Here is a 7,393-nt window from a genome sequence, read left to right as displayed (position 1 = left end):
TGCAATTTTTTTCTGTTATATAGAGAATCTAATCTAATCTGAACCTTCAATATGTATTTGCAATGAATATGATTTTTGGTTGTGGAGAGAGAGAATGTAAGAAAATAAAGATAGTGCATAGGTAGTCTCTCACCTGAAGAGTTGCAGCTGTACTAATCACCAAAGATTAGGAACAGGCCTGCCTTTAACAGGCCACAGCTGTGACCAATAAGAAGAAGAGTGCTACAAAAGAGTGGGTTAGCTGGTTGGGGAGAGAGTTGAAGTTTGTTGGCTGTGCTGTGAAAAAGGAGTCAGTGCTGTGAGGAGTTGCACGAGAGAAATCACCCAGAAGGTATGGTACATGAAATAAGATGACAACATTTGGTTTAATAAAATAAAGCCTGCTGCACTTGTATCTTTTTAAGATGAGCAGTTATATACCTGAAAAAACTTTGGGTCTGTGTTTGAAATAGGTGGCACTTAAAGAAAAAGCTCAATATTTTGGGGAGCAAGGATGGGGAGTTCCATGATTTTTCTAGAAATGTGCTGGTCTCTTCATCCAGAGTGCTGTCCTCCAGCTCTACAGAGATACTACTTTTTAAAAAAATACCTTATTTTTCCTATGACTGTGGAATATTAGATCTTTCAATTTTGTGCAATTACATTTCCCTTCAGACAAATCAAACTTCACAGCATCAGGAAGGCTTCTGAGCAGGCTGGAAGGCAGGATAGAAAGCTGTAAACCAGCAAAGAGTCTGCAGGGTCTGAAGGTCTCTAATTTCGAAGGTGACACATAGTTATGTGGTGATTTATGCCAAGCAACTACTCCTAACATCCCTCAAAAAAGGACTGCCAAGTATTTAAAGTATTTCCATTGATTTTTCTGCCTTAGGACAGCTATTTACTCTGATCCTGGGCCATAAAGCTGTGCTAGTTCAGTATGTCTGAACCTGCTTAAGTTAGGGAACTTAATTATTTTGACATTTTTATCTGATTTCAATCTTTTTAGGATACCAGGTCTTCCAGCTGCCAAAGGCCAAACTAAATGTGGTATATCCTGTTCATCAGACCCACGTAAATTGGTGGGTAAGGAAAGGTCTTTATTCAGAAACCTTTGCTGAAATTCCAAAGGCTTTTAACTTTTGAGCAAAAGTATCATTTTTATCAATGACTTGTTTAAGAAAATGGTCTCTTGCTTGTAAATTGGCAAAAGTTGCTGGAATTGGAGGATCTTACAATGTGCCCCTAATGAAAAGTATTTAATTCAGAGTTAATTAGTCCAATTCTTCTTTCCTCTAATGAATTTAGTGTTATGTCTGCCTTTTTTTCTGTCTGTCAGCTGTCTATGGGAGGTGTGAATTTGACCTCTGAATAATATGCCTTGAAATTTCCTCCCATTTTTGATTTCTTTTTATTGCCAAACTGCTAAATTTATGTTCTGAGCAGTGGTTTATCTAAATCTTTACTGAATTCAGGTAATACCAATGAGGACACTTACCTTTAAGGAGTCTTTTACTCTCTTTAGATTCTCTCTCTCCAGGTGTAAGACCACCTTGAAATATCAAAGTTAACATCTGCCCTACACTATGTGTTTTCATATGTAGTCTTGAGTAGTTCTTAAAATTCTGAATTTTGGAGGAGCATGTGTTTCTGCTTATGTTGTCCTAAGACCATATTTCCTCTTTATTGCTGGATCTCAGTTGTGGCAGGAAAAGACTCTGATCAGCAGTCTCCAGAGAAAACATCAATGTCTAGATAAGGCATTTCTTCTGCTACTTGTCACAGGGTACCGAGGGCACACTGGGGAAGTTTCCACGGAAATGTGGAAGGCTGAATGCATCATCTCTTTGTTTCAGAGCTGGGGCTGCAAGCATCACTCAAATGTGTCAGCAAAACAGCTTTACTTAAAAGAGGATAAGATGAATGTCTTGAGGGAGAAGCCTGATGGGCAGACCAAGGGGCTATAAAAACTGCTGAGGCCCCTTTGGGTGCATTGCCATGAGCAGGCTCCTTTCATTTCTGATTATTTGCAGAAACTGCAGGAGGGCTGCTGCAATGCTCACCTGAGGCTTGCCATCTCTGGGATCTGCTCCACCTTTCTCTCCAGCCTTGGTGTCCACAGCTGCTCTTCTCTTTCTGTTGCCTCTTCTTTTCTCTCTCTCCTTCCTCTCTCATCTTTCCCTGTTTTTCTGTGCAAGGGAGAGTTATCCTTCTATTTATTGCAAAGAAAGCAGGTCAAAAAGAAAGAGCTCTGTGTTGTGGAAACACTTTAGCTATATTTTTTACTCTGCATCAAATCTTATTTAGTTCCTGGCATCAGAAAAAGCAGCAATCTGAGATGTGCTCCACCATAGCCTCCCCAGCTGGCTCCTATTGCTTGTTTTGTGTGTGGATGAGGCTGTTCTCCCTGCACATGCCTGTGCCAGCCTTGAAAAATGTTAACCATGAATCTCCCTTTAGCTTTCACAGCTACTTCCAGTTTTCTGATTATTAGGACAGATGCTTTAAAGGTTGACACATATTAGAAAATGCAGTGAGGAAGATCATGGTGGTGTTGGAGGAGACTCTGAGACCCTTGTCACAGGTAAAAACAGAAAAGTTTAATAGAAGTCAACTCTGAGCAGTTAATGAAGGTCAGCTAAAATTAACTTGAGGCAGCAGTCACTTTGAAATGCTTCTTGCTCCAATCCTGCTGTGCTCTTGGTGGTATTCAATACTTAACCATGTGTCCCAGCTGAACTTAAAAGGTAACATTTTTAAGACCCCTAAAGGTAACACCTTAAAAGGCCCCACAGCCTCTCCCAAAGAAACAGCTTTGTGGTAGGTGTTCTGACTTTCATTTCTGTGAGAAAAATCTAATTTCTACAGAGGAAGGATGCTTCCATAGCAAGCATGTGTTTTTTTTTTTTTTTTTTTTTTTTTGGTTTGATGTTCTTGTGTTTATTTTTTTAATGTAAATTTCACCTAAGTGAAATTGAATCCATCTTACCTCAAACCTGATAAGTCAAGGTGATTCCTTGAGCCACCTGGATTTTGGTTTAACTGCACAGCTGATATGAATTGAGTGGTGATGCCCTGGCCCTGTAGTCTGAACACTGCCTGATGCAAGCCCTCATGTGCTGATGTGTGAGAGTTCTCTGTATTTACTGCTGTGTGACCATGCAGGCAGTACTTCTGAGCCAAGCACTGGCCAGTGCTGCTTGGGGCACTGGGTGAGATGGGAATGGTCAGCAGTAGATAAGATTCAGATAAGCCACTGGGACAGATCTATCTAAACCTTACAGAGACTGTGGGACTCTTCTTGGAAAGCAGGCCATAAATTTATTGATGCTGCAGTTACATTCTGGCGCCTCCTACCACCACCCATCCAGCAACTCTATTACTGGCAATAAAATTAAGTTATTTTGTCACCTATGGTTAGTAATTTTTACTTAAGCATAGTAAATTTAATGCAGAGATATTTACTTACTGTAAATTTGTCTCCCATGAAACAAAGGGGCACTAACTTTGCAGACTTATGTAAAGGGTATCTGTTTCTGTTAAAAATAATGGAAACTGCAGGTTAGGATATCTTGTAGAGTAAGTGTATAAACTAAGAATCAATAAGTGTTTTATTAGTGTCTGGAGATTGTTTGGCTATAAAGGATTAAAAAAATCCAATTGCTGTAAAAAGATAAAAACGTTAACCATCTGCTTCGCTTTCATTTAAAATTTTGTGTTTAATTTCGTCTTTGTAGGTAACGAATTTCTGTTATTTTGCTATAATGTTTGAGCTTGGAAGAAAGTGGCTTTAAATTATGGCTTTTATTTATTCAAAGGTATTGTTGCCATCATAGGTTTTATGGTTCCTATTAGAAGTTTGAAAAATATTTCTTGCTACGCTGAAAGAGAACAAAATTCAATTTAGAAGTATAATTTCCTACCACTAAGACACTCCATAACCAGGAAGAGATTAATAGAGCCTTATGACAGAGACTTGATTTAAAGCAGGAGATTAACACTGCTTTATCAGCCCATACCACAAGTGAATTAGCTCAAGAAATCTGTTTGATGTTGCTGAGTTGTCTGTTAGAAAAAGATCTCTGGATATTTATTGGATCACTGCTGACTACTTGCTATAGGTTTGTCTATCTGGTAACACAGGAACAAACTTCTCACCAGCCATGCTTATTTTACAGTGGCATGTTTTATGTTATTCTTTGTTATCCCACAGGAAGCTGGAGTGCTTTGGAGGTTAGCTATTGGCTCAGGGGGATAATCTCTAATAAACTAACTTAAAATTATCAAACAGAATTACAGTGTTGTTCTGAATTCATGGATATTGAGGACAAAAAAAAAAGCTTAAGCTGTGTTTTAATTAGAAAGGTTCTTTCCCTACACTTGTTGTAAATCTTTTTTTTTATCAGCAAAAGAAGCCTCATTTCCTGTCCTCCATATAGAAGTGTTTATCTTTGGAGCACATTGAAGGTGTTCAGAAGCTGGGCCTGACAGACTGGTAGATGTACTGATGTACACAGCTAGCAGAGGGAGCTGGGAGCTGATGTGCCAGGCCTGCAGCTGATTGCTGATCCAGGATGGCATTCCAGCTTCTGGTATAAGTTATATCAGCACCAAATGAGGGAAAAAAAAATAAAAGTCTGTGGCACTCAATCCATTTCTGTCACTTGGCAGCTGTGCTCTATATCTGAAGATACTGACACCAAATTAACTGGTAGTCCTTAAGATCCTGTATGTTTTATTTGGAGTAAAGGAAAAATCTTGCCAGGTGCATAAATAAATATAATGTATGTGCCTGTGTGTATGCACAAGATATGCATGTATACACACAAATACTTTTTCCTCCAGTACCTTTCAATTCTCTTGGAAAAATGTCTGAAGCAGCTGTTCTTGTAAGTTCAGCTAGTCCAAAATGAGGTCTGCATGATTTTGTGTAACTTTTGTTTTTTTTATTTATCCTAGATTTGTAGCATCCAAGGTCTTATTTCTAAAGCTCTTTCTTCTAATAGTTTTTTGCCATGCTGACTATACAAATAAGTCTGCAGAATTGCCCTTCTAACATATAGATTGGATGATTGCCACAATGATATGATCTTAACACCAAGCTTGTGTTTGTTGCCCACAATAAGGTAATATAAGAGGTACATTTTCAAATAATGCACTGCAGAGGTAAAAGCAAAGAGTAGCATTTTGCTTGCACTAGATACGCAATGTCAAATTCTTAAAAAATGCCTTTTCTAGGTATCTCAAATGTTTCTTTGATGCACATAAGAATTAACGAGCCAGGTAAGGTGTGTAAATTTTACTGGTGTGCATATCTGCGTTTCATAAAGCCAAAAGAGTGTCCTCAGGGTGTGCAGACAGAAGTGTGGGTGGGAGAGCAGCATTTATGTGCAAACAACTTGAAACTTGTTTGTGAGACTTGTCTGAGGGAAGAAGGAAGGTGAAAGCCCTCTCTGCATCCAGGCAGCAGCTGTGGGCTTTGCCCCATGCCTGCAGATGGGCATGAAGTTCTGCTCGTCACAGTGAAGTACCAAACCAATATCATAATCTGCAGCTCAGGGTTGGGACAGCAGCTGGTTAAAAGGGCCTGACTCAGATAGCAGTAGAAGAGAGATAAAAAAGGCTAGGAAAGAATTGCTGAGTGTAAGCAAATGATCAGAGACATAAGACCTGAACAATAAAGGACAGGTACCTGAGAAAATATTGTCCTTATTTGTTTTCACTTTAGGATTGCTCCAAACTTTTTGATTCACTTCAGCAAAGGCTTCAGCTACCTTCATAAGCTTGTTTGAAGTAGACCACAGTCTCTGAATGCTGCAAGGAGCAGGTGACAGCTATCCTGACAAGGTTCCCACATCTGTTTCTCTTGGTGAGCTCACAGAGCCCCAGAGCTCACACAGAGCTGGGTTTACCCCCATGCAAAGGGCAAAGAGGCAAAGCCCTATTACCCCAGGGAAGTTGCAGTCAGTGGAGGTGCTACCTTGTGAACTCCTGAGGTTTCCTCTGTGCTGTTTCCAGGGGCTTCCCTTCCCCTGTGTGCCGTCCAGGAGAGCGGTCGCCATCTGGCCCAAAGTGTTTGTAAAGTTCATTGCTGCAATAAATGTCACTCTGCAGGAACACAAACAGGCCGGTGCTCTACTGCAGTACTGGAGTGTTCACACCAGTGTGCCAAGGACTTGGAATTTATTAATGCCAGTAAAATTAAATTGGGTATTTTTCCAGCAGAAATTGCCTTGGCAGAACACTGGCTGTGATGCTGTCGGGGACACCTCTGACTTGCTATGGTGCCCATTGAGCCATTTTTCTGCTTGTAGGCAGAATCAAGAAACTGTCTGCTTTATATTAGTTTCAATCTGAATGTAGAGGTCTATGCCTATGTTGTCTTTTGACTTCTTGTATTGGAGGCCACAAGATATGTGGGGTTTTCTCAGGAGTTAACTATTTGTGAACTATTAAAATACATTTCCAGAAAGACTGTTGGCAAAGAGAACTGAAGATCTGGAGATTCCACCTTTTTCTTTACAAATGTGTTTTAATAGTTAGTGGACACACTGCATTAAAATCTTGCATATAATACATGTAATACAACTTAGATATAACTTAAATATAACTTAAATTTACTTGGCTTCAACTGATGTTGGTGGTTTGACCATTCAATTAAACATTCCTTCTGTAAGTTGTGCTTTCCATGCCCATGGCACTTGGACACCATGGCCAAAATCTTTCTTGCTTCTCATTAATTCTTGAGACTTCTAAATAATTTGAACTCTGTGCTCAGTACTGTGGAATACTATTTAATACTGGTGATTTGTATCAGTTTCCAAGTTTCCAATTGTACATCCCTTCCTATCTGTCTCATAACAGTCTCCTCAGACTTTATTTCACAATTTGCAGTTTATCTGGGTTTGGTTTTTTTTTTGTTTTTAGTTTTCAGATTATGGACATGGGAGTATCTGATTGAATTTATGCAATCCATATATAGGAAGCTTCTAACTTACTATTCAAATTTTTAAATAGCCAAGAACTGTGGTAGCATTGATATGAATATAAACAGAAATTCCAATGAGAAGCATGAAAGGAGGACAATCTATTTACTTATTTTCTCTAAAGCCAGACTCTCGAGTGTTTGTGCAAGTACATACACAACATGCAGAAAAGATGGAGGGAATTTGAAGTCCGCATGCAGCTGCAGACCTATGTCACTGGAATAGCAGAAATGTGCTGAGGTGTGGCTTGCATGGCTGGATCTAGTGAAGGGCTCTGCAGCCAGTGATAGGCTGGGAGAGGGATGCTGAACTGAGTTAGGAACAACTGAAGTCAACAGGGCAAACACCAGACTGTGGAATCACATAGGCTGCATCCAAGGGTGCCAGGCATTGGCTGATAAAATTGCAAAATCCCTCTCTATCATCTT

The 7,393-nt window shown here is 39.6% G+C and overlaps 1 long non-coding RNA gene across 1 annotated transcript in view; it reads left to right on the top strand.

Moving 5' to 3' along the window:
- The first annotated feature begins 251 nt into the window (after nt 1-251).
- The window catches only part of LOC135445064 (uncharacterized), a 33,266-nt gene continuing 26,124 nt past the window's right edge, over nt 252-7,393 (top strand). Inside the window, exon 1 of the long non-coding RNA XR_010439457.1 lies at nt 252-331. This is a non-coding gene — a long non-coding RNA (uncharacterized LOC135445064). The remainder of the gene's footprint in view (nt 332-7,393) is intronic.

This window comes from Zonotrichia leucophrys, chromosome 3 (genome assembly GCF_028769735.1).
Source record: "Zonotrichia leucophrys gambelii isolate GWCS_2022_RI chromosome 3, RI_Zleu_2.0, whole genome shotgun sequence".
Taxonomy (NCBI): domain Eukaryota; kingdom Metazoa; phylum Chordata; class Aves; order Passeriformes; family Passerellidae; genus Zonotrichia; species Zonotrichia leucophrys.
The sequence above is the reverse complement of the archived record's forward strand: the minus strand, read 5'-3'. Positions and strand labels throughout refer to the sequence as shown.